Here is a 15,013-nt window from a genome sequence, read left to right as displayed (position 1 = left end):
GGTGAATGAGGTGTTCCAATGTGAAATGCCGGAAACACAGAAACACAGACGACACACAACAAGAGGTGGCAATCTATTCATTAATTGCATTTAATCAATGAGCTCATTATCACTCATGCATTGTCCAACAGGTGTTGAAATAATGGGATTAAAAGGGGAGATCCCTTCAGAAAGACAGAAACAATAGCAAAGACAAAAAACACTTTTGGAATCTGCTTTTAGTCAACACATAAGGAAAGGGTGCACCGGTCCTGGAAATACTGCAATACCAGGTCAATGCGTGGAGTGGACAGAGCAAGCTCTATTTCCATCTCCCTGTTCTAAAAATCCATTTAATATATGGTCCCCAGATAGGGGACGTATCAGATATTAAACTGATAAGAACAGATACTACACTTGATCTTAGCCAAAAGGCCGAGAAGCGATAACCCGAACGGGCCGCGCGTTGCCCGAGCCTGCCCGATACTGCTGTTCAGCCCTTGCAGCGATTCAGCCTACTTCTAGGCAATTCCATGGGGCCCTGCAGGCTCACACACTCACAGCTACACGGGAGGTGAATAAAGGCCGGAGAGGAAGCCAGACAGGATTTGCTTCTTTTGCTTGCACCACAATGCAGTGCTGAAAGAGGAGGAATCTACATAAAAACGCCTTCCTGGCAACGCCCAAATGCCCTGCTGCCATGCAGATAAACACTGGCAGCGGCAGCAAGTGCATGCCCACAGCCACCCCTTGTTCCTTCACACCTTGTATCAGCTGTAATCCAGTCCAGTCCAGTGCTGCCTGCTGAGCAGCACTGACCAACACTGCCTGGGCCCAGGCTTTTATCTCTGAGGCCCCATTATGATGTCAGAAAGCTGGCTCTGGAATCCTGAGGGCTCCACTATGACACGTGCAAAGTTCCGTCTGAACTTTATATAAGACGGTGAGGCTCAGTCAGTCACTCAGTGTTGCCTGAGAGGGCAACACTGCAACAGCCGGCCGCCAGGCTGTCTTTTTTTTGCACAGCTAGTTGCCTCCAGGAGGCCACAAGAGGGAGACAAGGGACTGCAAAATGGAAAATAGGCATCCACCAACTTTACAGATAACTTCTCCTTGCTCCTACAACCTCCATCCTTGCACAGTTTGTTATTCTTCTAGGTAACATAGTAACAAATCCAAATTGCTGCTCTCTTTGTAGGCAAGCAAGGCTTTGTTGCAACTGCAATTCTTACTTCTTCTTGAAATGTAGGGACGACAGTACATTCCATCACATCCATCTAGTGTACACAGGTAGGTCCATTGTGGCGGGCAGGCGAGCGGGCGGGCTGCTTTATTGGCTGTTTGCTGTTCCCCTACTCCACTCCACTATTTGACTGTTGTGCTGCATCAATCAATCAATCAATCAATCAATCAATCAATCAATCAGTGGCTGGCTCAGGTGCAGCTCTTTAACTTACCTAAAAGGGAGGGCGGAGAGAAGACAAGGAAGGTGAATGAGGTGTTCCAATGTGAAATGCCGGAAACACAGAAACACAGACGACACACAACAAGAGGTGGCAATCTATTCATTAATTGCATTTAATCAATGAGCTCATTATCACTCATGCATTGTCCAACAGGTGTTGAAATAATGGGATTAAAAGGGGAGATCCCTTCAGAAAGACAGAAACAATAGCAAAGACAAAAAACACTTTTGGAATCTGCTTTTAGTCAACACATAAGGAAAGGGTGCACCGGTCCTGGAAATACTGCAATACCAGGTCAATGCGTGGAGTGGACAGAGCAAGATCTATTTCCATCTCCCTGTTCTAAAAATCCATTTAATATATGGTCCCCAGATAGGGGACGTATCAGATATTAAACTGATAAGAACAGATACTACACTTGATCTTAGCCAAAAGGCCGAGAAGCGATAACCCGAACGGGCCGCGCGTTGCCCGAGCCTGCCCGATACTGCTGTTCAGCCCTTGCAGCGATTCAGCCTACTTCTAGGCAATTCCATGGGGCCCTGCAGGCTCACACACTCACAGCTACACGGGAGGTGAATAAAGGCCGGAGAGGAAGCCAGACAGGATTTGCTTCTTTTGCTTGCACCACAATGCAGTGCTGAAAGAGGAGGAATCTACATAAAAACGCCTTCCTGGCAACGCCCAAATGCCCTGCTGCCATGCAGATAAACACTGGCAGCGGCAGCAAGTGCATGCCCACAGCCACCCCTTGTTCCTTCACACCTTGTATCAGCTGTAATCCAGTCCAGTCCAGTGCTGCCTGCTGAGCAGCACTGACCAACACTGCCTGGGCCCAGGCTTTTATCTCTGAGGCCCCATTATGATGTCAGAAAGCTGGCTCTGGAATCCTGAGGGCTCCACTATGACACGTGCAAAGTTCCGTCTGAACTTTATATAAGACGGTGAGGCTCAGTCAGTCACTCAGTGTTGCCTGAGAGGGCAACACTGCAACAGCCGGCCGCCAGGCTGTCTTTTTTTTGCACAGCTAGTTGCCTCCAGGAGGCCACAAGAGGGAGACAAGGGACTGCAAAATGGAAAATAGGCATCCACCAACTTTACAGACAACTTCTCCTTGCTCCTACAACCTCCATCCTTGCACAGTTTGTTATTCTTCTAGGTAACATAGTAACAAATCCAAATTGCTGCTCTCTTTGTAGGCAAGCAAGGCTTTGTTGCAACTGCAATTCTTACTTCTTCTTGAAATGTAGGGACGACAGTACATTCCATCACATCCATCTAGTGTACACAGGTAGGTCCATTGTGGCGGGCAGGCGAGCGGGCGGGCTGCTTTATTGGCTGTTTGCTGTTCCCCTACTCCACTCCACTATTTGACTGTTGTGCTGCATCAATCAATCAATCAATCAATCAATCAATCAATCAATCAATCAATCAATCAATCAGTGGCTGGCTCAGGTGCAGCTCTTTAACTTACCTAAAAGGGAGGGCGGAGAGAAGACAAGGAAGGTGAATGAGGTGTTCCAATGTGAAATGCCGGAAACACAGAAACACAGACGACACACAACAAGAGGTGGCAATCTATTCATTAATTGCATTTAATCAATGAGCTCATTATCACTCATGCATTGTCCAACAGGTGTTGAAATAATGGGATTAAAAGGGGAGATCCCTTCAGAAAGACAGAAACAATAGCAAAGACAAAAAACACTTTTGGAATCTGCTTTTAGTCAACACATAAGGAAAGGGTGCACCGGTCCTGGAAATACTGCAATACCAGGTCAATGCGTGGAGTGGACAGAGCAAGCTCTATTTCCATCTCCCTGTTCTAAAAATCCATTTAATATATGGTCCCCAGATAGGGGACGTATCAGATATTAAACTGATAAGAACAGATACTACACTTGATCTTAGCCAAAAGGCCGAGAAGCGATAACCCGAACGGGCCGCGCGTTGCCCGAGCCTGCCCGATACTGCTGTTCAGCCCTTGCAGCGATTCAGCCTACTTCTAGGCAATTCCATGGGGCCCTGCAGGCTCACACACTCACAGCTACACGGGAGGTGAATAAAGGCCGGAGAGGAAGCCAGACAGGATTTGCTTCTTTTGCTTGCACCACAATGCAGTGCTGAAAGAGGAGGAATCTACATAAAAACGCCTTCCTGGCAACGCCCAAATGCCCTGCTGCCATGCAGATAAACACTGGCAGCGGCAGCAAGTGCATGCCCACAGCCACCCCTTGTTCCTTCACACCTTGTATCAGCTGTAATCCAGTCCAGTCCAGTGCTGCCTGCTGAGCAGCACTGACCAACACTGCCTGGGCCCAGGCTTTTATCTCTGAGGCCCCATTATGATGTCAGAAAGCTGGCTCTGGAATCCTGAGGGCTCCACTATGACACGTGCAAAGTTCCGTCTGAACTTTATATAAGACGGTGAGGCTCAGTCAGTCACTCAGTGTTGCCTGAGAGGGCAACACTGCAACAGCCGGCCGCCAGGCTGTCTTTTTTTTTGCACAGCTAGTTGCCTCCAGGAGGCCACAAGAGGGAGACAAGGGACTGCAAAATGGAAAATAGGCATCCACCAACTTTACAGACAACTTCTCCTTGCTCCTACAACCTCCATCCTTGCACAGTTTGTTATTCTTCTAGGTAACATAGTAACAAATCCAAATTGCTGCTCTCTTTGTAGGCAAGCAAGGCTTTGTTGCAACTGCAATTCTTACTTCTTCTTGAAATGTAGGGACGACAGTACATTCCATCACATCCATCTAGTGTACACAGGTAGGTCCATTGTGGCGGGCAGGCGAGCGGGCGGGCTGCTTTATTGGCTGTTTGCTGTTCCCCTACTCCACTCCACTATTTGACTGTTGTGCTGCATCAATCAATCAATCAATCAATCAATCAATCAATCAATCAGTGGCTGGCTCAGGTGCAGCTCTTTAACTTACCTAAAAGGGAGGGCGGAGAGAAGACAAGGAAGGTGAATGAGGTGTTCCAATGTGAAATGCCGGAAACACAGAAACACAGACGACACACAACAAGAGGTGGCAATCTATTCATTAATTGCATTTAATCAATGAGCTCATTATCACTCATGCATTGTCCAACAGGTGTTGAAATAATGGGATTAAAAGGGGAGATCCCTTCAGAAAGACAGAAACAATAGCAAAGACAAAAAACACTTTTGGAATCTGCTTTTAGTCAACACATAAGGAAAGGGTGCACCGGTCCTGGAAATACTGCAATACCAGGTCAATGCGTGGAGTGGACAGAGCAAGATCTATTTCCATCTCCCTGTTCTAAAAATCCATTTAATATATGGTCCCCAGATAGGGGACGTATCAGATATTAAACTGATAAGAACAGATACTACACTTGATCTTAGCCAAAAGGCCGAGAAGCGATAACCCGAACGGGCCGCGCGTTGCCCGAGCCTGCCCGATACTGCTGTTCAGCCCTTGCAGCGATTCAGCCTACTTCTAGGCAATTCCATGGGGCCCTGCAGGCTCACACACTCACAGCTACACGGGAGGTGAATAAAGGCCGGAGAGGAAGCCAGACAGGATTTGCTTCTTTTGCTTGCACCACAATGCAGTGCTGAAAGAGGAGGAATCTACATAAAAACGCCTTCCTGGCAACGCCCAAATGCCCTGCTGCCATGCAGATAAACACTGGCAGCGGCAGCAAGTGCATGCCCACAGCCACCCCTTGTTCCTTCACACCTTGTATCAGCTGTAATCCAGTCCAGTCCAGTGCTGCCTGCTGAGCAGCACTGACCAACACTGCCTGGGCCCAGGCTTTTATCTCTGAGGCCCCATTATGATGTCAGAAAGCTGGCTCTGGAATCCTGAGGGCTCCACTATGACACGTGCAAAGTTCCGTCTGAACTTTATATAAGACGGTGAGGCTCAGTCAGTCACTCAGTGTTGCCTGAGAGGGCAACACTGCAACAGCCGGCCGCCAGGCTGTCTTTTTTTTGCACAGCTAGTTGCCTCCAGGAGGCCACAAGAGGGAGACAAGGGACTGCAAAATGGAAAATAGGCATCCACCAACTTTACAGACAACTTCTCCTTGCTCCTACAACCTCCATCCTTGCACAGTTTGTTATTCTTCTAGGTAACATAGTAACAAATCCAAATTGCTGCTCTCTTTGTAGGCAAGCAAGGCTTTGTTGCAACTGCAATTCTTACTTCTTCTTGAAATGTAGGGACGACAGTACATTCCATCACATCCATCTAGTGTACACAGGTAGGTCCATTGTGGCGGGCAGGCGAGCGGGCGGGCTGCTTTATTGGCTGTTTGCTGTTCCCCTACTCCACTCCACTATTTGACTGTTGTGCTGCATCAATCAATCAATCAATCAATCAATCAATCAATCAATCAATCAATCAATCAATCAGTGGCTGGCTCAGGTGCAGCTCTTTAACTTACCTAAAAGGGAGGGCGGAGAGAAGACAAGGAAGGTGAATGAGGTGTTCCAATGTGAAATGCCGGAAACACAGAAACACAGACGACACACAACAAGAGGTGGCAATCTATTCATTAATTGCATTTAATCAATGAGCTCATTATCACTCATGCATTGTCCAACAGGTGTTGAAATAATGGGATTAAAAGGGGAGATCCCTTCAGAAAGACAGAAACAATAGCAAAGACAAAAAACACTTTTGGAATCTGCTTTTAGTCAACACATAAGGAAAGGGTGCACCGGTCCTGGAAATACTGCAATACCAGGTCAATGCGTGGAGTGGACAGAGCAAGCTCTATTTCCATCTCCCTGTTCTAAAAATCCATTTAATATATGGTCCCCAGATAGGGGACGTATCAGATATTAAACTGATAAGAACAGATACTACACTTGATCTTAGCCAAAAGGCCGAGAAGCGATAACCCGAACGGGCCGCGCGTTGCCCGAGCCTGCCCGATACTGCTGTTCAGCCCTTGCAGCGATTCAGCCTACTTCTAGGCAATTCCATGGGGCCCTGCAGGCTCACACACTCACAGCTACACGGGAGGTGAATAAAGGCCGGAGAGGAAGCCAGACAGGATTTGCTTCTTTTGCTTGCACCACAATGCAGTGCTGAAAGAGGAGGAATCTACATAAAAACGCCTTCCTGGCAACGCCCAAATGCCCTGCTGCCATGCAGATAAACACTGGCAGCGGCAGCAAGTGCATGCCCACAGCCACCCCTTGTTCCTTCACACCTTGTATCAGCTGTAATCCAGTCCAGTCCAGTGCTGCCTGCTGAGCAGCACTGACCAACACTGCCTGGGCCCAGGCTTTTATCTCTGAGGCCCCATTATGATGTCAGAAAGCTGGCTCTGGAATCCTGAGGGCTCCACTATGACACGTGCAAAGTTCCGTCTGAACTTTATATAAGACGGTGAGGCTCAGTCAGTCACTCAGTGTTGCCTGAGAGGGCAACACTGCAACAGCCGGCCGCCAGGCTGTCTTTTTTTTTGCACAGCTAGTTGCCTCCAGGAGGCCACAAGAGGGAGACAAGGGACTGCAAAATGGAAAATAGGCATCCACCAACTTTACAGACAACTTCTCCTTGCTCCTACAACCTCCATCCTTGCACAGTTTGTTATTCTTCTAGGTAACATAGTAACAAATCCAAATTGCTGCTCTCTTTGTAGGCAAGCAAGGCTTTGTTGCAACTGCAATTCTTACTTCTTCTTGAAATGTAGGGACGACAGTACATTCCATCACATCCATCTAGTGTACACAGGTAGGTCCATTGTGGCGGGCAGGCGAGCGGGCGGGCTGCTTTATTGGCTGTTTGCTGTTCCCCTACTCCACTCCACTATTTGACTGTTGTGCTGCATCAATCAATCAATCAATCAATCAATCAATCAATCAATCAATCAATCAATCAATCAGTGGCTGGCTCAGGTGCAGCTCTTTAACTTACCTAAAAGGGAGGGCGGAGAGAAGACAAGGAAGGTGAATGAGGTGTTCCAATGTGAAATGCCGGAAACACAGAAACACAGACGACACACAACAAGAGGTGGCAATCTATTCATTAATTGCATTTAATCAATGAGCTCATTATCACTCATGCATTGTCCAACAGGTGTTGAAATAATGGGATTAAAAGGGGAGATCCCTTCAGAAAGACAGAAACAATAGCAAAGACAAAAAACACTTTTGGAATCTGCTTTTAGTCAACACATAAGGAAAGGGTGCACCGGTCCTGGAAATACTGCAATACCAGGTCAATGCGTGGAGTGGACAGAGCAAGCTCTATTTCCATCTCCCTGTTCTAAAAATCCATTTAATATATGGTCCCCAGATAGGGGACGTATCAGATATTAAACTGATAAGAACAGATACTACACTTGATCTTAGCCAAAAGGCCGAGAAGCGATAACCCGAACGGGCCGCGCGTTGCCCGAGCCTGCCCGATACTGCTGTTCAGCCCTTGCAGCGATTCAGCCTACTTCTAGGCAATTCCATGGGGCCCTGCAGGCTCACACACTCACAGCTACACGGGAGGTGAATAAAGGCCGGAGAGGAAGCCAGACAGGATTTGCTTCTTTTGCTTGCACCACAATGCAGTGCTGAAAGAGGAGGAATCTACATAAAAACGCCTTCCTGGCAACGCCCAAATGCCCTGCTGCCATGCAGATAAACACTGGCAGCGGCAGCAAGTGCATGCCCACAGCCACCCCTTGTTCCTTCACACCTTGTATCAGCTGTAATCCAGTCCAGTCCAGTGCTGCCTGCTGAGCAGCACTGACCAACACTGCCTGGGCCCAGGCTTTTATCTCTGAGGCCCCATTATGATGTCAGAAAGCTGGCTCTGGAATCCTGAGGGCTCCACTATGACACGTGCAAAGTTCCGTCTGAACTTTATATAAGACGGTGAGGCTCAGTCAGTCACTCAGTGTTGCCTGAGAGGGCAACACTGCAACAGCCGGCCGCCAGGCTGTCTTTTTTTTGCACAGCTAGTTGCCTCCAGGAGGCCACAAGAGGGAGACAAGGGACTGCAAAATGGAAAATAGGCATCCACCAACTTTACAGACAACTTCTCCTTGCTCCTACAACCTCCATCCTTGCACAGTTTGTTATTCTTCTAGGTAACATAGTAACAAATCCAAATTGCTGCTCTCTTTGTAGGCAAGCAAGGCTTTGTTGCAACTGCAATTCTTACTTCTTCTTGAAATGTAGGGACGACAGTACATTCCATCACATCCATCTAGTGTACACAGGTAGGTCCATTGTGGCGGGCAGGCGAGCGGGCGGGCTGCTTTATTGGCTGTTTGCTGTTCCCCTACTCCACTCCACTATTTGACTGTTGTGCTGCATCAATCAATCAATCAATCAATCAATCAATCAATCAATCAATCAATCAATCAATCAGTGGCTGGCTCAGGTGCAGCTCTTTAACTTACCTAAAAGGGAGGGCGGAGAGAAGACAAGGAAGGTGAATGAGGTGTTCCAATGTGAAATGCCGGAAACACAGAAACACAGACGACACACAACAAGAGGTGGCAATCTATTCATTAATTGCATTTAATCAATGAGCTCATTATCACTCATGCATTGTCCAACAGGTGTTGAAATAATGGGATTAAAAGGGGAGATCCCTTCAGAAAGACAGAAACAATAGCAAAGACAAAAAACACTTTTGGAATCTGCTTTTAGTCAACACATAAGGAAAGGGTGCACCGGTCCTGGAAATACTGCAATACCAGGTCAATGCGTGGAGTGGACAGAGCAAGCTCTATTTCCATCTCCCTGTTCTAAAAATCCATTTAATATATGGTCCCCAGATAGGGGACGTATCAGATATTAAACTGATAAGAACAGATACTACACTTGATCTTAGCCAAAAGGCCGAGAAGCGATAACCCGAACGGGCCGCGCGTTGCCCGAGCCTGCCCGATACTGCTGTTCAGCCCTTGCAGCGATTCAGCCTACTTCTAGGCAATTCCATGGGGCCCTGCAGGCTCACACACTCACAGCTACACGGGAGGTGAATAAAGGCCGGAGAGGAAGCCAGACAGGATTTGCTTCTTTTGCTTGCACCACAATGCAGTGCTGAAAGAGGAGGAATCTACATAAAAACGCCTTCCTGGCAACGCCCAAATGCCCTGCTGCCATGCAGATAAACACTGGCAGCGGCAGCAAGTGCATGCCCACAGCCACCCCTTGTTCCTTCACACCTTGTATCAGCTGTAATCCAGTCCAGTCCAGTGCTGCCTGCTGAGCAGCACTGACCAACACTGCCTGGGCCCAGGCTTTTATCTCTGAGGCCCCATTATGATGTCAGAAAGCTGGCTCTGGAATCCTGAGGGCTCCACTATGACACGTGCAAAGTTCCGTCTGAACTTTATATAAGACGGTGAGGCTCAGTCAGTCACTCAGTGTTGCCTGAGAGGGCAACACTGCAACAGCCGGCCGCCAGGCTGTCTTTTTTTTGCACAGCTAGTTGCCTCCAGGAGGCCACAAGAGGGAGACAAGGGACTGCAAAATGGAAAATAGGCATCCACCAACTTTACAGACAACTTCTCCTTGCTCCTACAACCTCCATCCTTGCACAGTTTGTTATTCTTCTAGGTAACATAGTAACAAATCCAAATTGCTGCTCTCTTTGTAGGCAAGCAAGGCTTTGTTGCAACTGCAATTCTTACTTCTTCTTGAAATGTAGGGACGACAGTACATTCCATCACATCCATCTAGTGTACACAGGTAGGTCCATTGTGGCGGGCAGGCGAGCGGGCGGGCTGCTTTATTGGCTGTTTGCTGTTCCCCTACTCCACTCCACTATTTGACTGTTGTGCTGCATCAATCAATCAATCAATCAATCAATCAATCAATCAATCAATCAATCAATCAATCAATCAATCAATCAATCAATCAGTGGCTGGCTCAGGTGCAGCTCTTTAACTTACCTAAAAGGGAGGGCGGAGAGAAGACAAGGAAGGTGAATGAGGTGTTCCAATGTGAAATGCCGGAAACACAGAAACACAGACGACACACAACAAGAGGTGGCAATCTATTCATTAATTGCATTTAATCAATGAGCTCATTATCACTCATGCATTGTCCAACAGGTGTTGAAATAATGGGATTAAAAGGGGAGATCCCTTCAGAAAGACAGAAACAATAGCAAAGACAAAAAACACTTTTGGAATCTGCTTTTAGTCAACACATAAGGAAAGGGTGCACCGGTCCTGGAAATACTGCAATACCAGGTCAATGCGTGGAGTGGACAGAGCAAGCTCTATTTCCATCTCCCTGTTCTAAAAATCCATTTAATATATGGTCCCCAGATAGGGGACGTATCAGATATTAAACTGATAAGAACAGATACTACACTTGATCTTAGCCAAAAGGCCGAGAAGCGATAACCCGAACGGGCCGCGCGTTGCCCGAGCCTGCCCGATACTGCTGTTCAGCCCTTGCAGCGATTCAGCCTACTTCTAGGCAATTCCATGGGGCCCTGCAGGCTCACACACTCACAGCTACACGGGAGGTGAATAAAGGCCGGAGAGGAAGCCAGACAGGATTTGCTTCTTTTGCTTGCACCACAATGCAGTGCTGAAAGAGGAGGAATCTACATAAAAACGCCTTCCTGGCAACGCCCAAATGCCCTGCTGCCATGCAGATAAACACTGGCAGCGGCAGCAAGTGCATGCCCACAGCCACCCCTTGTTCCTTCACACCTTGTATCAGCTGTAATCCAGTCCAGTCCAGTGCTGCCTGCTGAGCAGCACTGACCAACACTGCCTGGGCCCAGGCTTTTATCTCTGAGGCCCCATTATGATGTCAGAAAGCTGGCTCTGGAATCCTGAGGGCTCCACTATGACACGTGCAAAGTTCCGTCTGAACTTTATATAAGACGGTGAGGCTCAGTCAGTCACTCAGTGTTGCCTGAGAGGGCAACACTGCAACAGCCGGCCGCCAGGCTGTCTTTTTTTTTGCACAGCTAGTTGCCTCCAGGAGGCCACAAGAGGGAGACAAGGGACTGCAAAATGGAAAATAGGCATCCACCAACTTTACAGACAACTTCTCCTTGCTCCTACAACCTCCATCCTTGCACAGTTTGTTATTCTTCTAGGTAACATAGTAACAAATCCAAATTGCTGCTCTCTTTGTAGGCAAGCAAGGCTTTGTTGCAACTGCAATTCTTACTTCTTCTTGAAATGTAGGGACGACAGTACATTCCATCACATCCATCTAGTGTACACAGGTAGGTCCATTGTGGCGGGCAGGCGAGCGGGCGGGCTGCTTTATTGGCTGTTTGCTGTTCCCCTACTCCACTCCACTATTTGACTGTTGTGCTGCATCAATCAATCAATCAATCAATCAATCAATCAATCAATCAATCAATCAGTGGCTGGCTCAGGTGCAGCTCTTTAACTTACCTAAAAGGGAGGGCGGAGAGAAGACAAGGAAGGTGAATGAGGTGTTCCAATGTGAAATGCCGGAAACACAGAAACACAGACGACACACAACAAGAGGTGGCAATCTATTCATTAATTGCATTTAATCAATGAGCTCATTATCACTCATGCATTGTCCAACAGGTGTTGAAATAATGGGATTAAAAGGGGAGATCCCTTCAGAAAGACAGAAACAATAGCAAAGACAAAAAACACTTTTGGAATCTGCTTTTAGTCAACACATAAGGAAAGGGTGCACCGGTCCTGGAAATACTGCAATACCAGGTCAATGCGTGGAGTGGACAGAGCAAGCTCTATTTCCATCTCCCTGTTCTAAAAATCCATTTAATATATGGTCCCCAGATAGGGGACGTATCAGATATTAAACTGATAAGAACAGATACTACACTTGATCTTAGCCAAAAGGCCGAGAAGCGATAACCCGAACGGGCCGCGCGTTGCCCGAGCCTGCCCGATACTGCTGTTCAGCCCTTGCAGCGATTCAGCCTACTTCTAGGCAATTCCATGGGGCCCTGCAGGCTCACACACTCACAGCTACACGGGAGGTGAATAAAGGCCGGAGAGGAAGCCAGACAGGATTTGCTTCTTTTGCTTGCACCACAATGCAGTGCTGAAAGAGGAGGAATCTACATAAAAACGCCTTCCTGGCAACGCCCAAATGCCCTGCTGCCATGCAGATAAACACTGGCAGCGGCAGCAAGTGCATGCCCACAGCCACCCCTTGTTCCTTCACACCTTGTATCAGCTGTAATCCAGTCCAGTCCAGTGCTGCCTGCTGAGCAGCACTGACCAACACTGCCTGGGCCCAGGCTTTTATCTCTGAGGCCCCATTATGATGTCAGAAAGCTGGCTCTGGAATCCTGAGGGCTCCACTATGACACGTGCAAAGTTCCGTCTGAACTTTATATAAGACGGTGAGGCTCAGTCAGTCACTCAGTGTTGCCTGAGAGGGCAACACTGCAACAGCCGGCCGCCAGGCTGTCTTTTTTTTGCACAGCTAGTTGCCTCCAGGAGGCCACAAGAGGGAGACAAGGGACTGCAAAATGGAAAATAGGCATCCACCAACTTTACAGACAACTTCTCCTTGCTCCTACAACCTCCATCCTTGCACAGTTTGTTATTCTTCTAGGTAACATAGTAACAAATCCAAATTGCTGCTCTCTTTGTAGGCAAGCAAGGCTTTGTTGCAACTGCAATTCTTACTTCTTCTTGAAATGTAGGGACGACAGTACATTCCATCACATCCATCTAGTGTACACAGGTAGGTCCATTGTGGCGGGCAGGCGAGCGGGCGGGCTGCTTTATTGGCTGTTTGCTGTTCCCCTACTCCACTCCACTATTTGACTGTTGTGCTGCATCAATCAATCAATCAATCAATCAATCAATCAATCAATCAATCAATCAATCAATCAATCAGTGGCTGGCTCAGGTGCAGCTCTTTAACTTACCTAAAAGGGAGGGCGGAGAGAAGACAAGGAAGGTGAATGAGGTGTTCCAATGTGAAATGCCGGAAACACAGAAACACAGACGACACACAACAAGAGGTGGCAATCTATTCATTAATTGCATTTAATCAATGAGCTCATTATCACTCATGCATTGTCCAACAGGTGTTGAAATAATGGGATTAAAAGGGGAGATCCCTTCAGAAAGACAGAAACAATAGCAAAGACAAAAAACACTTTTGGAATCTGCTTTTAGTCAACACATAAGGAAAGGGTGCACCGGTCCTGGAAATACTGCAATACCAGGTCAATGCGTGGAGTGGACAGAGCAAGCTCTATTTCCATCTCCCTGTTCTAAAAATCCATTTAATATATGGTCCCCAGATAGGGGACGTATCAGATATTAAACTGATAAGAACAGATACTACACTTGATCTTAGCCAAAAGGCCGAGAAGCGATAACCCGAACGGGCCGCGCGTTGCCCGAGCCTGCCCGATACTGCTGTTCAGCCCTTGCAGCGATTCAGCCTACTTCTAGGCAATTCCATGGGGCCCTGCAGGCTCACACACTCACAGCTACACGGGAGGTGAATAAAGGCCGGAGAGGAAGCCAGACAGGATTTGCTTCTTTTGCTTGCACCACAATGCAGTGCTGAAAGAGGAGGAATCTACATAAAAACGCCTTCCTGGCAACGCCCAAATGCCCTGCTGCCATGCAGATAAACACTGGCAGCGGCAGCAAGTGCATGCCCACAGCCACCCCTTGTTCCTTCACACCTTGTATCAGCTGTAATCCAGTCCAGTCCAGTGCTGCCTGCTGAGCAGCACTGACCAACACTGCCTGGGCCCAGGCTTTTATCTCTGAGGCCCCATTATGATGTCAGAAAGCTGGCTCTGGAATCCTGAGGGCTCCACTATGACACGTGCAAAGTTCCGTCTGAACTTTATATAAGACGGTGAGGCTCAGTCAGTCACTCAGTGTTGCCTGAGAGGGCAACACTGCAACAGCCGGCCGCCAGGCTGTCTTTTTTTTGCACAGCTAGTTGCCTCCAGGAGGCCACAAGAGGGAGACAAGGGACTGCAAAATGGAAAATAGGCATCCACCAACTTTACAGACAACTTCTCCTTGCTCCTACAACCTCCATCCTTGCACAGTTTGTTATTCTTCTAGGTAACATAGTAACAAATCCAAATTGCTGCTCTCTTTGTAGGCAAGCAAGGCTTTGTTGCAACTGCAATTCTTACTTCTTCTTGAAATGTAGGGACGACAGTACATTCCATCACATCCATCTAGTGTACACAGGTAGGTCCATTGTGGCGGGCAGGCGAGCGGGCGGGCTGCTTTATTGGCTGTTTGCTGTTCCCCTACTCCACTCCACTATTTGACTGTTGTGCTGCATCAATCAATCAATCAATCAATCAATCAATCAATCAATCAATCAATCAATCAATCAATCAATCAATCAGTGGCTGGCTCAGGTGCAGCTCTTTAACTTACCTAAAAGGGAGGGCGGAGAGAAGACAAGGAAGGTGAATGAGGTGTTCCAATGTGAAATGCCGGAAACACAGAAACACAGACGACACACAACAAGAGGTGGCAATCTATTCATTAATTGCATTTAATCAATGAGCTCATTATCACTCATGCATTGTCCAACAGGTGTTGAAATAATGGGATTAAAAGGGGAGATCCCTTCAGAAAGACAGAAACAA

The 15,013-nt window shown here is 47.6% G+C and overlaps 10 non-coding genes across 10 annotated transcripts; all 10 read right to left on the bottom strand.

Moving 5' to 3' along the window:
- Positions 1 to 235: 235 nt before the first annotated feature.
- Positions 236 to 426, bottom strand: LOC142726741 (U2 spliceosomal RNA). Its single transcript, XR_012876994.1, has one exon. It is a non-coding gene; the product is annotated as a U2 spliceosomal RNA (small nuclear RNA).
- A 1,276-nt stretch (positions 427 to 1,702) lies between these two features.
- On the bottom strand, positions 1,703 to 1,893 carry LOC142726698 (U2 spliceosomal RNA). Its single transcript, XR_012876955.1, has one exon. It is a non-coding gene; the product is annotated as a U2 spliceosomal RNA (small nuclear RNA).
- A 1,292-nt stretch (positions 1,894 to 3,185) lies between these two features.
- LOC142726740 (U2 spliceosomal RNA) lies at positions 3,186 to 3,376 on the bottom strand. The gene has a single exon (XR_012876993.1). It is a non-coding gene; the product is annotated as a U2 spliceosomal RNA (small nuclear RNA).
- Positions 3,377 to 4,653: 1,277 nt separating this feature from the next.
- LOC142726697 (U2 spliceosomal RNA) lies at positions 4,654 to 4,844 on the bottom strand. The gene has a single exon (XR_012876954.1). It is a non-coding gene; the product is annotated as a U2 spliceosomal RNA (small nuclear RNA).
- Positions 4,845 to 6,136: 1,292 nt separating this feature from the next.
- Positions 6,137 to 6,327, bottom strand: LOC142726739 (U2 spliceosomal RNA). The gene has a single exon (XR_012876992.1). It is a non-coding gene; the product is annotated as a U2 spliceosomal RNA (small nuclear RNA).
- Positions 6,328 to 7,620: 1,293 nt separating this feature from the next.
- LOC142726738 (U2 spliceosomal RNA) lies at positions 7,621 to 7,811 on the bottom strand. The gene has a single exon (XR_012876991.1). It is a non-coding gene; the product is annotated as a U2 spliceosomal RNA (small nuclear RNA).
- Positions 7,812 to 9,103: 1,292 nt separating this feature from the next.
- LOC142726737 (U2 spliceosomal RNA) lies at positions 9,104 to 9,294 on the bottom strand. Its single transcript, XR_012876990.1, has one exon. It is a non-coding gene; the product is annotated as a U2 spliceosomal RNA (small nuclear RNA).
- A 1,312-nt stretch (positions 9,295 to 10,606) lies between these two features.
- Positions 10,607 to 10,797, bottom strand: LOC142726736 (U2 spliceosomal RNA). Its single transcript, XR_012876989.1, has one exon. It is a non-coding gene; the product is annotated as a U2 spliceosomal RNA (small nuclear RNA).
- A 1,285-nt stretch (positions 10,798 to 12,082) lies between these two features.
- On the bottom strand, positions 12,083 to 12,273 carry LOC142726735 (U2 spliceosomal RNA). The gene has a single exon (XR_012876988.1). It is a non-coding gene; the product is annotated as a U2 spliceosomal RNA (small nuclear RNA).
- A 1,296-nt stretch (positions 12,274 to 13,569) lies between these two features.
- LOC142726734 (U2 spliceosomal RNA) lies at positions 13,570 to 13,760 on the bottom strand. Its single transcript, XR_012876987.1, has one exon. It is a non-coding gene; the product is annotated as a U2 spliceosomal RNA (small nuclear RNA).
- Between the last annotated feature and the right edge of the window lie 1,253 nt (positions 13,761 to 15,013).

This window comes from Rhinoderma darwinii, unplaced genomic scaffold, assembly GCF_050947455.1.
Source record: "Rhinoderma darwinii isolate aRhiDar2 unplaced genomic scaffold, aRhiDar2.hap1 Scaffold_630, whole genome shotgun sequence".
Lineage (NCBI taxonomy): Eukaryota > Metazoa > Chordata > Amphibia > Anura > Rhinodermatidae > Rhinoderma > Rhinoderma darwinii.
Note: the sequence above shows the minus strand (reverse complement) of the source record. Positions and strands in the feature narration are given on the sequence as shown.